This window comes from Ascaphus truei, chromosome 1 (assembly GCF_040206685.1).
Source record: "Ascaphus truei isolate aAscTru1 chromosome 1, aAscTru1.hap1, whole genome shotgun sequence".
Classification (NCBI taxonomy): domain Eukaryota; kingdom Metazoa; phylum Chordata; class Amphibia; order Anura; family Ascaphidae; genus Ascaphus; species Ascaphus truei.
This window is the reverse complement of record NC_134483.1, coordinates 262,985,053-263,002,521: the sequence shown is the minus strand read 5'-3', so window position 1 is coordinate 263,002,521 and position 17,469 is coordinate 262,985,053. Positions and strand designations below refer to the sequence as shown.

The following is a 17,469-nucleotide window of genomic DNA, read 5'->3' as shown; positions in this document are numbered from 1 at the left end:
TCGATCCACAAAGTCTCTACATTTTCATCATTCCCTTCATAAACATCATCCCTTATAATAGGTTTTAGATCCAGTTTAACATATAAACATACTCCACCTCCCCTTCTATATGTTCGTTCCTTCTGAAAAAGGGAATAACCTTCTCAATTAACTGTCCATTCATGAGTTTCATCCCACCATGTTTCAGTAATGCCTATGATATCATACTGCTCTCTTGCAGCTATTAATTCAAACTCCCCCCTTTTATCTTTCAGGCTTCTTGCATTAGCAAGCACGCATTTCAGTTTTTTTTTTTCAGCTTGTACTATTATCTTATCTGCTCCTTCCTTTCTGATTCCTTTCCTTTCCACTTAAACTATTAAATAAGGATCTTGAGAGAGTAAGACGCATGGATCGAATCTTCATGCTAAACCTAAAAATAAGATGAAACAAGAGTCACTTAAGAATCAGATGTAGCCTTTATTGTGAGTTATAACTCCATTAATTAAAACAACAAAAACATTATTCGGAGACACTGGGGTATTCTGTGTAGTGACCCGATCTTGGATGTACACATCACAGAGTTTTCCAGATTTATCTATAGGAAGACCAAAAACCTCAAAAATCTGTTAGCCCCGAGTGATATTGGGCAAGATATGCCTGTGAATGATAATAATGGTTGGCTCAATACAAAACTTTTGGGCAATCACGCTTGTGGAAAGTGTTCAGTTTTCAAATTCCTTCACTCAGATAAAAAAAGATTCAAATCTTAAATTTCTCAAGAAATTTTTGAGATTAGTGATTTTATTTTGTGTAGTTCCCTCATTGAATGTGCTTGTGGTTCCCAATATATGGGTAGGGCCAAATGCTGCCTGAAAATACGCATTCAGGAACACATTAGAAACATCAGAAACGGTTTCGAAAAACATATTTTGTCTCGACATTTCGTGTCAAACCACAATAAAGACCCCTCTACTATAACCTTTTAAGGTATAAAACATGTTCCCTGCAATAGAAGGGGAGGGGACAGAATTAAGAACCTTTCAGCTCAGGAGACATTTTGGATCCATAAATTGGATAACCTCTCTCCAAAGAGGTTACATGAAGACATAGATGTCTGGTCTCTTTATTAAAAACTCTTTCATTATTAGCAAGGTCTCTCTGTTATAACTGCATATCAATATATTTCGGATTCATGTTATCTACCATACATTGTAATTATTCAAGTTTTTGTTGTTTTACCCTCCGCAAATGTAAAGTTTCTGCTGTGTTTTTAGGCAGTTTTCCTAATGCATGTGTTTTTCTTATTCCAGACTTCCTGAGCGTCAAATGTTTATTTGTATTTTTAATGAAATGTAATGCTACTGTATGTGATTATGCCTCAGCTGATTGTCGGGAGACCAGAACTTTTAACACCTTAATTACCCGGATCCTTTGATTGAGCAAAGCGAGAGATAAAATAAATTGTGATTTGTTTACAACATGAACATACACAGCTTGGTGTACGAAATAACACTTACTGGGACGGGGCAAAACGAAATAAAATGTTCCCGGAATGAACTTCACAGAAATCAAGTCTCTAGGCACAAATTCCCAGGAGCGGGGTTTATGCGCAAACAGAGCCGCGAAACAGTCTTTGGCTAGTGGCGCTGCTCACAACCACTATTCCTCCGCCAAAAATAGTCTTTTCGTTTAACCGCTGTAGGATTGGTCTTGGATTCCTTAGTTCTTGCGAACTATAGACTTGAGTTACTATGTTATAAAGTTTTGAATCCAGCTCAGATGAATCTAACTTCTGATTGGCTGCACAGACTTTTAAAAGCACCAAATCCCTATCTCTATACTCTGCATCGAATCGTGGCGTGGGAACCAAACTTCCCACCTATGGCAAGGTTGCCAGTACTTCATGGAACTGGGCAAAGGGGCTTCAAGGTATGCCAAGGGCATGCGTGAACTCCGCACCTGTCCCGCTTAGCATACCAAACCAAACCCACTTTTCCGGTGACATACTGTCTACCTTCCCCCGGACATCTGGACATTTGCCACTGTTTACATTTCCCCCTCCCCACTTAACACTTTAACATGCAGGTCCTTTTTTCACTCCGGACCCTGGCAGACATTCTGGGATGTATCAGCAGGATGCCTTGGATGTCCGGATTAAGTTATGCATGACTCACTCTCTGAAATTCCCTGCCCTTTACCTTTTGATCACGGTACTTGTGAGTTAAGTGTTTCCTCTGCTCCGCCTGGTCGAATGCAAATTCCTTGACTCTTATAATATTAAGACTCTTAAAAGAGGGGAACATTCATTCATGACTTTTCATGAAAGTTTATAAAACATAAACTATAACTCAGCCTTACGCTTATTCAATTTACTGTGCAAAACATTTTTTTGCCATGCTTTAAGTGATTAGTTAGATTCTATTGAGCACAGGATCTTGCAGTATTATCAGTCTGTACATATATGCCTAGTCACTTGTGAGGTTTTACTGTTGCCCTCACAGATTTGTGCACTATTGTTAATCTGTTTAGACAGTCTATATGCCTAGCTATTTTTTTTTTAGCACTATTGATGTTCATGTACCTATAGGATAGACTTATTGCTAATAGATAGACCAACTATTTTGGTTTATCAGTTCATTATTCATCCTTATTCATTTGGTGAGAGGTAGTAGGTTGAAGGTGTGTAAACTAGGGAAGCACCATAGGCTGTTTTCCGTCTGTGGGAACGGGCATGATTAAGGAACATTTGGCTCCGAAATGTCGCCCCCCTACTTTTTTACCTCCTTAAACTTTACGTGTATTGTACGTTGTTCACCTTCCTTTTGTTGTTTTTTTTTGTGTTCCATCCCCCTTGTTCCCCTTCCTCCCCTCCTCTCCCTCTGTACTGTGTTTTTCTCCACAAGATCTACTCTCCAGACCCTATGCCAGGGCTGATTTTGTAGCTGCTATTACATTCAATACATTGATCCTCTTGTTGACAGATTTTGTCTTTATTCCTTTATTGTGTGCTGAGGACCCCTGTATATATTATAAACTATAACTGTTTTAATGATTGACCCCCAACTGCTTGCACAGCAAATTTCAAAGCATTTGGATGTTCCTATCCAGAAATGCTCCACTGCTTATATGCTATGCAGCAAGCTGCCGTGGTTTAAGTTTCTTTCCCCCTTTCTTGCGGTGGCAGTGAAACACTATTGCAATGCGCACACAGGATACATAACTGATACAATGTAACTCAGCATGATTATGTGTTTCCCATATGTCTAGCGGGCCACACACCGACACATTACTTGTACAATGTAATTCCTGATAATGATGTGGTTCTCTTATGCTTAGCGGGACACACACAGACAATTAAAATACATCTACAGCACTGTAGTCAATACTGGGCTTCAGAGCTGACACTTTACATGTTAACTTTTAACCCCTATAACCCTCTTCACCTTATACCTGGTGTGAGAGGTCCGGAACCCCTCACTGGGTTCTGGGATTTGGGCATACCCCGGGATCTGTAATGTAACTCAGTTCCCTGCTCGGTCTTACTGCCCAGGTATGTGCTGAATCAGGGAGATTTGGCGATGAGTTGCAAACTGCTTTGTAGGGAAGATTTTATCTGGTGGTCTGTGTTCCTCATGTCCTCAGGAATTGGGGGAGATTCCTGAGTGCATGATTTGGGGTAACACGCAATATTGGCCCCCTTGTACCCAAACACACCTGACAACATTTTACCGTAAAATCACCCCTGAATACAATATTGTTTTGATTTACTTCACTATGAGCGTATTGCACTGTTTCTTTTGTTTTTGACCACGTATCCCTACTGGTTCCCTCCCCTAGCGGTGTCTGCCCTCGCAGTCATGCCCATAAATACAGCCTTCGAACCCCGACTTCCTACGCCCAACCGCTACGGCGGCGAACCGCTTGGCTGTCGCGTGTTCCTGAACCAATGCGATATCCAGTTTGAACTGATGTCGTCTCGCTTTCTTTCCCAGCGGTCTAAGGTGGCCTATATTATTTTGCTTCTCGTGGGTGACGCCTTGGCGTGGACTTCACCCATCTGGGAATAAAGCCTCTCAGGCGACATAACCTGCTTCATCACGGAATTACGCAGAGTATTCGATACACCCGGGGGCAAGGTAACAGCTGCTTCCTCGTTTTCCATGTCCCAAGGCAGCTTCCCCATGGCCCGGTATGCGGTTGAATTTCGGACCATAGCGGCTGAGACTTGTTGGAACGATCAGGCATTGACGGCGGCATTCTGGCAAGGTCTATCAGAGAATCTTAAAGATGAGCTCGCTGCACAGGAACATTCCACGAAACTTGTGGAGCTCATCGAACTATGCAATCGACTGAACTTAAGGTTACAGGAGAGAAGAGAGAGCTCGATGCAATCCAGGTACACAGTCTTCCCACAGCACCTACGAAGGGTTCTCCAAACCTCTGCTTCTGGATCCAGAGGAATCCATGCAGCTTGCAGGCAACAAATTGTCGTTCAGAGAGAAACAGTGCAGACTGATGCCGGACTCTGCTTCTATTGTGGTAATGCTGGGCAGGAAAAGACATATCTCAATTGCAGACCTGGAGGACTTCACTGGGAACCATGTCTGCTTCTCGTCTCAAAGGCCAACCAGACTTTTGATCCTCATCACCTTAACTGGCGACGCCTTCAAGGCCACTACTCAGGCCTTTCTGAACTCTGGGTCAGGGAGAAATGTAATTGACCAGGGTTTTTGCAGAAAAAAATAAGATTCCCCTGGTGCATAAAAGTAATCTGGAAGCTATTGATGGATGCCCCTTCATCCAAAGGTCTCCAAACTGTTCCCGTTCAACTACAGACCAAAGAGGACCACACCGAGTCAATCCAGTTACACATCATCCATACACCTACTGTGGACATCATTCTTGGACTTCAGTGGCTTCAGCTGCCTAACCCTCAGATCGACTGGACTGAGGCACAATCGCTTCTATTTAGCCCCTACTGTTGCCACCCCACTGGTCATTCAATTGTCCCATCGACCTATTGCCCAGTTCTGTGCGTCCGCGTGGATGTTCCTATCCTTTATCTCCTCCAGAGACCAAAGCCATGAAGGAGTATATCCAGTAGAATCTTCAGAGAGGTTTTATTCAGAAATCCTTGTCCCCATCAGGTGCATGGTTTTTCTTTGTGAAAAAAAGTATGGGTCTCTAAGACCGTGTATAGACTATAGGGGCTTAACAAAATTACCATCAAGAATCGGCACTCTTTACCCCTTATTACCGAGCTTTTTGACAAACTACAAGGTTCCACCATTTTCACCAAATTGGACTTATGGGGAGCCTACAACCTGGTAAGAACCCACCAGGGGGATGAGTGGAAGATGACCTTCAATACTCTGGATGGCCATTATGAATATTTGGCATGCCCTTTGGACTTTGTAACACTCCCACAGTCTTCCAAGATTTCGTCAATTAAGTTTTTACGGATCTTCTTGATCAATACGTCATTGTGTACTTAGACGACATACTAATCTTCTCCAAAATCATACGGGACCATCCTAGCCATGTCAAACAGGTACAGTGGCGGCCGCCTTTAGCCTCATGCGGCCGTAACGGCGCAACTCTGATAACCGCCGACAGATGCATTTTTTTTTTGGGGCCGGCGGGTTATTGCAGTATTTTAGCACTCGTAATATTAGCATTTTATTATCGCTGTCTGCAATACTGCAATACCGTCTAAAAACTCAGGGGGGCGTTCGCGAGCTGTTGTCTTCGAAGTCTAATACTTTAGCAGTCCAACCTACGTCAGTACACAGTCTGCGTGTGCGCGCGAAGAAATTATACATTTGCATATTTATACATGCATTTGCAGTGCTGTATGTCTCATTTGAAAATTGTAGAAACGCATAGGCGTGTACAGTACTGTAACAGTATCACATTTTGGCATATACAGCGCTCTCCCCTCACTCGCCCTGCACACACACAGAATAATTTACTGCACTGCAGGGTATTTCAACTTCTTATCTTCTCTACAGTGCAGTACACCTCTCCCACACCATTCCTTTGAATGTGTGTCTTTCTGGTTTCAATCACATTCCTGCTTGCTTGCGAAGTTCAAGAGTGATTTTTTATTTTTATTTTCTCCACAAGCCTGCCTAAACCAATTTGATATTACGATATTCAATCTGTGCTGTAGCTTTTGACTGCGACACTGTGCGTTTGACTGCACATGGTTGATTTGTGTGCTTTTTATGTACTGTATTTGGGGGTGTAGGGATCAAATTATTATGATTACCTGCCTTTTGAAAATATGCCATTTCTTTGAACTGCAGTACAGCTAATCCTTCATGCAGCTGTACCCTGTACCCCCTCCCCCACGCACACACACAAGGCTCGCTCAAGGATTTGAAACTCTTATCGACAGACACCTCTCCAGAGTCATTCCGTTTCTAAATCTTGCCAATGTGATTTTAATCCGTCCCTAGCCAAGCATCACCTCTCTGTGCCTGCGTGTAATCCTCTTTGACATGGGAGCTACAGTACATAGCTGATGATTACTGCGCATGCGTCTGTCAGTTATCCACTGCTTGCTTGCAAAGTTCAAGAGTGAGTGACCAAAAAAAAAAAATTCTCCTCATTTTTTTTTTATTTTCTCCACAAGCCTGCCTAAACCATCTTGATATTATGATATTCAATCTGTGCTGTAGCTTTTGACTGCGACACTGTGCGTTTGACTGCACATGGTTGATTTGTGTGCTTTTTATGTACTGTATTTGGGGGTGTAGGGATCAAATTATTATGATAACCTGCCTTTTGAAAATATGCCATTTCTTTGAACTGCAGTACAGCTAATCCTTCATGCAGCTGTACCCTGTACCCCCCTCACCCACGCACACACAAGGCTCGCTCAAGGATTTGAACCTCTTATCGACAGACAACTCTCCAGAGCCATTCCGTTTCTAAAGCTTGCCATTGTATTTTTAATCCGTCCCTATCCAAGCATCACCTCTCTGCGCCTGCGTGCCTAATTTTCCTATTGTTGTCTTAGAGTCACCTCTCTGTAATCCTCTTTGGGAAGGGAGCTAGCTGATGATTACTGCGCATGACTAATCCATCCACCCTCGCCAACCCTTTCAGACTTTCTTTACGGTAATGCTTTTGAAAATCCCTTCTCGAATTTGATATGTAAATCTGATTTGCACATGAATAATACAAAATGCAGTCTTTATTCAGTTCTTCTGTCAGATGGAAATTGAGGGCCGGTGGATAATCATGAATAATGCACATTGATAATAATATTAATTAATAATATATAATATATAATTATATATATATATATATAGTAATATATATTTTTCCGTCTTTATCTTCTTCCTCATTCTGTGTACAGTACAGTAGTTCATTGAGAGAGGAGAGGTTTTGTGTACATCATGACTGCAGTTTAGATACTGTACACTTAACTGTACAAACAGTTCACAAACTTTACATGATACCGCCCCTCTCGAAATCCTTTTTTCTGAAAAGACAAGAAAACAAAAAATGAGTGCAGTTATGTGCATACTGCATTATGGCATTGTGTGCGGTATAGTACTGTCAAACTAGTCTATACTGGAACTACTGTATACTGTGACTACTGTTAAATACTTTGTAACCAGATGGCTGGTGCTGCTCTCTCTGGAAAGAAAAAAATTGAGCAGTTAGGTGCATACTGTATTACGGCATTGTGTACTGTATAGCTACTCCATATTGGACTACAGTATGCAGTTAGTACTGTCAAACTAGTCTATACTGGAACTACTGTATACTCTGACTACTGTTAAATACTTTGTAACCAGACGTCTGGTGCTGCTCTCTCTGGAAAGAAAAAAATTGAGCAGTTAGGTGCATACTGTATTATGGCATTGTGTACTGTATAGCTACTCCATATTGGACTACAGTATGCAGTTAGTACTGTCAAACTATTCTATACTTGAACTAATCTGTGCCATACTTACCTGTATCATACTGTACTTACAATACTACAGTACAGTACTATACCATACTACCTTCCTGATGCTTGCCTATTACGCGCGATCACAATGGGCAACACAGTCGCAATATGGTCAATATATTTATTGCATCGTTCCACGGTGAGTACATCGTTCCAAAAACTCAGTATGCCTTGCGCCAACTCATCCTTTTTGGAGGGTTTCACGACTTATCGGATATGGTCCTTCAGCTGATGCCAGACCATTTCGATAGGATTGAAGTCTGGCGATCTGTCATTGGAGGGGGAAAAAAGGACAGTTAGTTTAAGAGATACAGTACACAGTAAAAACAGTTGGAAAAAATGAGACACGGTTACCGCACTTACTCCGCTGGCGTCTTCACCCAGTTGATACTGCGCTCAAGGATATGCGCTGTTGACGCGGTGTGCTTCGGATCGTTGTCCTGGTAGAAACGATGAACATCCGGGAACTCACATGTGATGTATTCCACAATCTCAGGCACAATTTTGACTTGGAAGAAAGCTTTATTCATGATTCCTATAACAAGAAAAGAAAAGTGCTCAAAAAACTGCACACTAGTACAGTACAGTGCGTAAGGCAAAAATGTGTAACATACATTTACTGTACCTTCAAAGATGACGATGCATCCTGGTCCACGCCTAGAGATGGCACCCCACACATGCATCTTCACTGGGTGTTTTGGCCGTGGCTTCATAGATATGCGACCTTTTTTGTGGAATGCAAAGGTGGCAAATCTCTCCAGCGAAACAGTAGACTCGTCAGTGAAGATGCAATCCTGCAAAGTTTCTCCACTGTTGATCCATGCCTGGGCCTGGACCACTCTCTTGATTTTGTTAACGTCCCTTATCATAGGGTACGCTCTGTATTGACAAGGAATAAATAATTTTAGAGGTACAGTACAGTTTCTTAAACCACACTTTTACCTCCTGCACTGTCCAGTACTAACCTCACATGTCCATATTTCCATCCAATTCTGCGTCTCATCTTCTTTATGCTGGTCTCGGATACAGTGAGATTGTGATTTTGCTGCAGAGTGTATTTGACCCTTAATGCACTCTTCTCATCATTCTCTTCACTTATTTTGTCGACCAGAAGAGGTGTCTCCCTACAATGTACAGAAAAACAACAATCCTGTAGGTTACAGTGCAGTAGGCCACAAGCACAGCACATCATGCAGTAAAAATAGTATACAATGAGATAGATCTACACAATATATAGTTCTATTAATATGCAGCAATATAAAAAATATAAATACTGTAGTTATATAAATATACCGAAATAACTATAAAATTAGATAGATCTACACAATATACAGTTTTATTAAAATGCAGCAATATAAAAAATATATATAGTGTAGTTATATAAATATACCGAAATAACTATAAAATTAGATAGATCTACACAATATATAGTTCTATTAATATGCAGCAATATAAACAATATATATACTGTAGTTATATAAATATACCAAAATAACTATAAAATTAGATAGATCTACACAATATATAGTTCTATTAATATGCAGCAATATAAACAATAATAGATATTCTGTATTATATAGTTATATAAATATACTTACGCGTTAGTTACCGTTTGTGTCCTCGTGCGTTGTCTGTTTTTCCGTGTGCATGATAGCACACGGTGGTTGATGGCACAACGAGGCCAGAAGCAGCTAACCAACGATGGATATCTGCAATTCGTTGTCCGCTCGTGTACATCTCCTTAATTCTCATGCTGAGATCCTTTGAAATCTTTTTAACAGGCATTGCTGCGAGTAGAAAGAAATACAAACACAAGAATGTATATTCGATGTTTAATCGATGTTTAATCGATGTGTATTCAATGTGCAGTGAATCCACAAAATGGATGGTGTATTTATACGTTAATGACTCACATTTGCATACACCCACTTTCAACACGTGTACCTCTTCGCCATGCATAAAAGGTTAAACACTTTGCATAGCCCACCACTCGATGATCTTTATCTGAACTTGCCCTTGTCCAGATACTGCAATGTGCCATCTGCTTCCATGGATCAACCCCGATTCTACGGATGCAGGAACCCACTCGCCTCTGCCGTGCCTGTCATGCAGAAAAAGCGAAAGGCAGCAGCCATTTCCAAGCCAAGGCCAAAGCGACAGGCTAAGGCTAATAAAGAAAACCTTCTGCTGACCCCAAAGGCTAAGGGTTTTAAAACACGTAAGCCTTATTATGTCAAGAAGAAATCAGTGATGTACACACAATGTAAAACAAATGGCAGCCAACCCATCGAACCCGCAGGCCACTTCCTCGTTTATGCTTCGACGACTCTGCCACTGCTCTCCCAGAAATCTACAGCCCATCTTCTCCACTACTCGCCCATGATACTGCCGCCGCTCTCCCGGAAATCTACAGCCCATCTTCTCCACTACTCATCCACCCTCCACTACTCATCCGCCGCTCTCCCAGAAACCCATAGGCCATCATCGCCACTGCTCTTCGATGACGCTGCCGCTGGTGCCCCTGAAATCCACAGGTCACTTTCTCCATTACGCTTAGACGACGCTGCTGCTTCTCTCCCGGAAATCCACAGGTCACCTCCTCCATCCTTCTTCGAAACGCTGCCACTTCTCTCCATGGAACCCCCATCTCATCCTCCGTAGCACCCATCCACCCAGATGTCCACAGCACACCATGCACTAGAACCAGCTTGTTAGACCGCATGCTGAATGGGTTAAGTGTGGATATCCCTGGGAACTCTACTGTGCTGGTATAGATAGATCTGCTTTTGGAGACCATGCTAAATATGGATCAATGGATGAAGAAGATGGATCGACGTATGGAGAAGATAGAGACTGACATAGCGGGGATACATAATTTGCTAGGTGTTCATGTCCCTGTATCCCTGACGCCGGAGCAGGAGGATGGCATGGATGTGATGAATGGGACCTTCGACCGCCTTCCAACACCAAGCGCACCCCCTTTATCAGAAGAATTTGTGTACATGTATGCCGTTGAGGAGGAGGATAACATGACAACCCCGTCAAGACCACGCCAGGAGACAACACGGTGACCAAGACAGGAGGAAAGCTTCCTCCCAGACAACCTACCCTCGCCCGCCGCCACAAGCACACCCGCTGACAGAAGAACACCCGCTTCCAGAACCCAACCTACATACGCTTGCATCGATACGGTGCCCGACATCACCCTGCGCGAGCTGCCACCGGCACTCAGGGAGAAGTATAGGGTGATGAGTGCTGGTTTACCCCAGAAGTATGCCATGTTAATTTTTAAGCACCACGTGTCCTACTTGGTGTACTGCGGGTGGGTCTACAATATGAACTACGAAGGAAATCGCAAAAAAAGGGCGCTTCCTGAAAATTTAAGAAGGACTATTGTGGAGGAATTGCGGCGCTATTTTTCAATAACAGATCCTTTAATGAAAATCGTTCGAGACTCCATTAATGGCATTTTGCTACAAGGCATCGGCCCTGGAAGGACAATCTGGTGGGGATCGCATTTGCGTGACTATTCAACTGTTGTTTATTTTTTGTAAATGTTTTGACATTCTGTACTTTAATAAAGGAGATGTTGCGTGTTTTAACTTGTATTAATAAAGAAATGTTTTTCCTTACTGTACACAGGACCTGCACAATTCCAGTCCCCGAGGGCCGCAAACATGCCCGTTTTTCAAGGTTATCCTTAAAACCGGGCCTGTTTGCGGCCCTCGAGGACTGCAGTTGTGCAGGCCTGACTGACTTTTCTGTACACCATCCTACTGTAAATGTTTTGACTTTCTGTACTTTAATAAAGGAGATGTTGCGTTTTGTAAATTTTATGAATAAAGATTTTTTTTTAATAACACCATACTGTTGTGCGGACTATAAACCATACTAACATAATACATGTAGAATAAATGCATACTTTTTATTTTTTCGGGTTTATTATACAGTATATATAAAAAAGTATTGTATACGGTCTGAAAACATCAGCATACTGTTTCAGGTATTCTATCCTAATCAATAACAATGGCCACTAAACTGTAGACTCCGGTACATGGTTTTTTCACTCAGATTCAGCAATGTGCAAGCATTGTAACACAAAGCGATATTATCCATCGAAATCCCTCCATTTGCCGTTTTCTGCATGAGATGACAAAGTTTTCTTTTCTGAGGAACAAAAAAAAAGTAAAAGTTTTACTGTAATGGTTAGTCAGTCAGTCCCCTAAAGAAGTTCCCACAGTCAGTCCCACCAATAATTTTCTCGGGGGCGTCTCCTGTTCACATGAGCATGCGCCTACCGTCGATGTGATGACATGCATATGCGTTTCAAGAAGGTTCCAATGTGCATGTGCCTAGCTTTTCAACAATTGTGCAGTATCTGCTGTAGAAGCCGCTCAGCCAATGATATTGCTTACAGGAGAATCGCTTGACTTTTGAATCGCACTGATATTGATATTTTCAAAATAAAAAAAACAGAATAAAATACGGCAACATTACTCACCATAGACTTTCCCAATCAGCTGGCACCGAGCCACTGCCAGTCCTGTATTCTTGATCATATCTTATACATATCTTATACATATCATCACTACTACACCTGTAGTTAGCTGATGAGGCTGGAAATTGCTTAGGTACATGCAAGCTTGCTCGAAACTGTACGTGAAATCCGGCTCAGGCTGCAGGTATCCGGGCGGGGACAGACAGCAAGGGTTGCCGTTCACCAGGTTTTCACTGATGGTCGGACCATTATTGGAAGCTGTCGCTGTTGCTGTCGCATTGCTTGCCAGCGGCTGACGTTTCTTAGTTGGTTTTAACACGACCTTTCACCTTTTGCCGTCTCCATGATCATAGATACGGGAAAAACCCGGTGATACACACCAATACCCTCCAATAAAATCTGGATCAACACGAAATAAACATGGATCGCTACATAACTTTTTCCTTATTGCACGCTTCCACACATGAGCATCTGGCGAAAATTTGTAAAAGTTATAGTTTTCGATAAAATACTGATAAATTTGAACAACTGTTGCCATCTTATCGTCTGTTGCATTAATCGCGGCCCATATTAAATAAGCGTACGTTCTGTCGGGTTTTTGGAACACGGACTGCAGTTGTGCACTCATGTCGGGACTCTCAGGACAATAGAAAACCAGACCCTGCGCATTTAGTTTTAATATGAAAAGCCTAAATTGATACATTATTGTAGCTTCTTCCTTCAGTCCCAAGGCCAATTTACAATGGACCACTGTGATATTCTTTTAAACACCTGCAAGTCGACACATTACTGAAGCGCATGCGCATTACAATTCATGAATATCTGCCATCTGGCAGATACGCGAAGAATTGCAACCAATTAAATCCGAACCATTATCAATAAACACATCAACAGCGCATCAACCGCGGGTGTGAATGCACGGGGTCTTAGCTCTGTGCCCAGGACATACTTGAAAACGAGAGGTAACTCTCAATGTATTACTTCCTGGTAAAATATTTTATAAATAAATAAATAAATAACATGAATGCGGTATAAATGCGGTCAGAATGCGGCATGAATGTGGTGAAGTGTGGTGAAGTGCGTGGCATTCGGAAAATAATCCCGGAAAAATTCGGAGATGTTGGAGAATAAAAGGGGCCGCGGCTGTACTCTAACGTCTTCGAGAGAATCACCTGTTTGCTAAATTTGAGAAATGTAAATTTCACCAGACCACGACGTCCTTCCTTGGCTACATCATCTCTGACACCGGCCTAGCAATGGATCCTGCCAAGGTGAAAGCAATATTGGATTGGCCTCAGCCCACAACACTGAAAGCCATACAAAGGTGCCTGGGATTCGCCAACTATTACTGTAGGTTCATACAGAACTTCTGGCATTAACGCAAAAAGGAGCCGATGCATCACTTTGGTCCTCTGATGCCATCCACGGCTTTGAGAAGTTGAAGAAGGCTTTCGTCTCAGCTCCGGTGCTTGTGCATTCCAATCCAAAACTACCTTTTACCTTGGAGGTAGAGGATTCTGATGTTGGGGCTGAAGCAGTGTTATCCCAAAGATAATCTCCGCAAGCCAAATTGCACCCCTGTGTCTTCTTCTCCCAAAAATTCTCGTCTGCCAAGCAGAACGACGACGTAGGCAATCATGAGCTGTTAGCCATCAAGATGGCTTTGGAGGAATGGAGGCATTTACTCGAGGGTACCAAAGATCCGGTTTCCATTCTCACCGACCATAACAACCGTCTCTACATTGAAGGTGCTCGCTGCTTGGGGTCGCGACAAGCAAGGTGGTCTCCTTTCTTCTCTCATTTCAATTTCATTATTTCTTATTTACCCGTTTCAAAAAATGTGAACGCAGACTCTCTCTCCCGTCAATTTCTGGTGGAGGACAAAATCAATGATCAAGAGGAAACCATACTCCCTCCATCTTGTATAATCTCTGCCATAATGCAAAAGAACCATCAATCTCCTGGAATGGACCTTTTAGTGGCCAATGCGTAAGGACATACAGGGATTTGTCTCTACATGCCCCACTTGTGCCCAGAACAAAATGCCCCGTAACAGACCTCCTGGATTGCTACAACCACTCCCAATTACCAGATCGCCCATGGACCCACCTCTCCATAGACTTCATTGTAGAGCTACCTGTGTCCAAAGGTCAGAACACCATTCTGGTGGTGGTCGATCGCTTCTACAAGCAGGCTCACTTCATACCCCTCAAGGGTCTACCCAACGCTACCAAATTGTCTGAAATATTTATTAAAGAGGTGTTCCGTCTACATGGGGTCCCCCAGGTCATTGTGTCAGAGGCTCCCAATTTATCTAAAAGTTTTGGCAGGCCTTCTGCAAGCAACTAGGGATCTTGCTGCACTTTTCTTCTGGCTATCACCCTCAGACCAATGGTCAGACGGAGCGAACAAATCAAACACTTGAACAGTTCATCCGTTGCTTCGTCTCGGATACCGAAGACAACTGCACTAATCTTTTGACTTGGACCAAGTTGTCCCACAACAATTTGCGCAACAAATTAACCCAATATTCACCTTTTTTCATAAACTTCGGCTTTCACCCCTCAGCTCTCCCCACTGCAGGATCCGGATCTGGGGTACAGGCAGCAGAAAATAGGATCCTGCTTCTTCAAGACTCCTGGGCTAAGATTCAGGAGAATCTCAAAAGGGCAGTTTTTCTCCAGAAAAGGCATGCTGACCAACATTGTCGTGAAACACCTGCATACAATCCAGGACAAAAGGTTTGGTTGTCTGCAAGACACATCCATTTGTAGGTTCCCATGGCTAAATTGGCACCCAGGTATATTGGACCATTTCCCGTGATTGAGAAGCTCAACCCGGTGGCCTACCGACTTCGGTTGCCAGCCTCAAGGAAAATCCCCTCTGTTCCATGCATCTCTTCTCAAACCCTTCATACAGTATCCTCAGTCTCCAGCTTCAGTGGCCCCGCATGAACCCCTCTTGGTCGGGGGACTGCAGGAAAACGAAGTACAGGGCGTCTTGGACTCCAGGCTCTCCCATGGTAAGATCGAGTACCTGGTTCATGGGAGGGGTTTCGGCCCCTGAAGAGTGTTCTTGGGTTCCTATGGACAAACTGCATGCCCCTAAATTTCTTGGGGTCTTTCATCAAAAGTTTCCCTCAAAGCCATCCCTGGGACATCTGGAGGCCACCTCTGTAGGGGGTGGGGGGGGAGTACTGTGAGGATTGTACATTGGTCTGGCCCCTGTGATGCACCCTGTGATGCAAAGGGTGATGTGCGCCACGTTACCAGGTTGGGGGACACCGCACGTCCCACGCTTAGGCCATGCCCTGTGACCTTTCCCGTGACAAAGTGGCTGATTTGCGCCGCTCTACCAGGCTGGGGAACACCACACTGATCTCACTCAAGCTCCGCCCCTGTAATGTCACACCACGCGCAGGCGCCGCACTACCATGGGCACACGAGGGGTTAACTCCATCTCCAATTACCCTTAACCTAAACTTCTCCCCACCCTTGCCTATCAGTGGACTGAATTTGTATAGTAGGCGGGTGTCTTTCATTACTCTGCAGCTGTGTGCTGTCCCACCATTGGCTCCCTCTTCCTTTAATACTCAGCCAGCCCTACTGCAAACTGGCTGAGCATAAACCCTGTTGATGTACTTGTGTTTGCCTCAAACACCCAGCTGCCTTGCTGCTCTCATGTCTTGCGTATCCTGTTCCTGTTTTGACTTCGGCTTGTATCTGGACCTCCGCCTCTCTGACCCTTGACTTCTGCTTGCTATTGGACTTCTACCTTCTCTACTCCTGGACCCAGGCACCGCACAACAACTATCCGACTTCTCCAATACCTGACCACAGTGAGTAAATACGACCATTCTGATCTCTCCTATCCTGACGCAGCTACTCAACCTTACTCTTCACTCCAGATGTGGTCTGGAGAATCCGTTACAGCGAGATACCCATAGTAATTACAGATAATACTAGAAAACTTCTAAGAACAAAGCCCAATGGGCGCAGAAAATCAGGAGCAGATAAGATAATAGTACAAACTGAAAAAAAAACTTAATTGCATTCTTGCTAATGCAAGAAGCCTGACAGAAAAAATGGGGGAGCTTGAATTAATAGCTGCAAGGGAGCAGCATAGGCATTACTGAAACATGGTGGGATGACACTCATGACTGGGCATTTCATTTAGAGGGTTATTCCCTTTTACGGAAGGATCAAGCAAATAGAAGAGGACGTTGTAAGGAATCGGGGAAAGCGTCGCCCTGCGGTCCGTTCCCTCCTTACCTGCAACTTAAAGAAGCTCCGCGGACATCACCAAGCGTGCATGCGCATGGAGAGGTACTCATGACATCACGGGGACTGGCCCCGCCTCCTGTTCACGTCACAATGCCGCACGGCACGTGTCAACATCGACTGATCACGTAATCACTCCCACCTGCCTCCTGCACCGCTCCACCTATCCCTGCCTCCACTGAGGCTGCACCTCCACTCCTCGCCTCTATCTGATTGGATCTCCTCCCTTATATATGCTCAGCATTGCCACTGGCACTTTGGCTGAGCATAGTTCTTTGTAGCCTTGCTGTTCCCACGTTCCCGTTTCCTGATTTGCCTTGCCTTGTCCTACCTAATCTTGTTTACAGTTTGACTTCCAGTGTACCCAGCTTGACCCTTGGATGCCACTTCTCTTGACTTCTGACCCTGGCGTACCTCTAACCTTCCTCATCTCTCTGTAAGGGCGCCGCGTCTCCTACCTCCCGCGGCGTCCTGTGCCTCACCGCCGAGGCGCGTGGGATCTGGCCCCGCATCACCTCCTCCCTCTGTCCGTCATCTACTGGACATGCATGCCGCCGGGGCAGACCCCCGCGCGCGCCGACATCTCGCAACTGCCTTCGCGGCGTGGTCCCACTCTTCCTTCCTCCGCGGGTGTTGCACGTGCACGCGCGCGCTTGCATGTATGTCCACCCCCCCTGCTTCCAATGATCTTGATTCTCCTACACCTGCCATACAACTAGCCTCAGCCTACCAGCGCTCTCCTT

At 44.0% G+C, this 17,469-nt stretch overlaps 1 protein-coding gene across 24 annotated transcripts in view; it reads left to right on the top strand.

Annotated features, from left to right (window-relative positions):
* The window catches only part of ADGRL3 (adhesion G protein-coupled receptor L3), a 2,053,745-nt gene that overhangs the window by 1,462,097 nt on the left and 574,179 nt on the right, over nt 1–17,469 (top strand). The gene's annotated exons all lie outside the window — the stretch shown is intronic.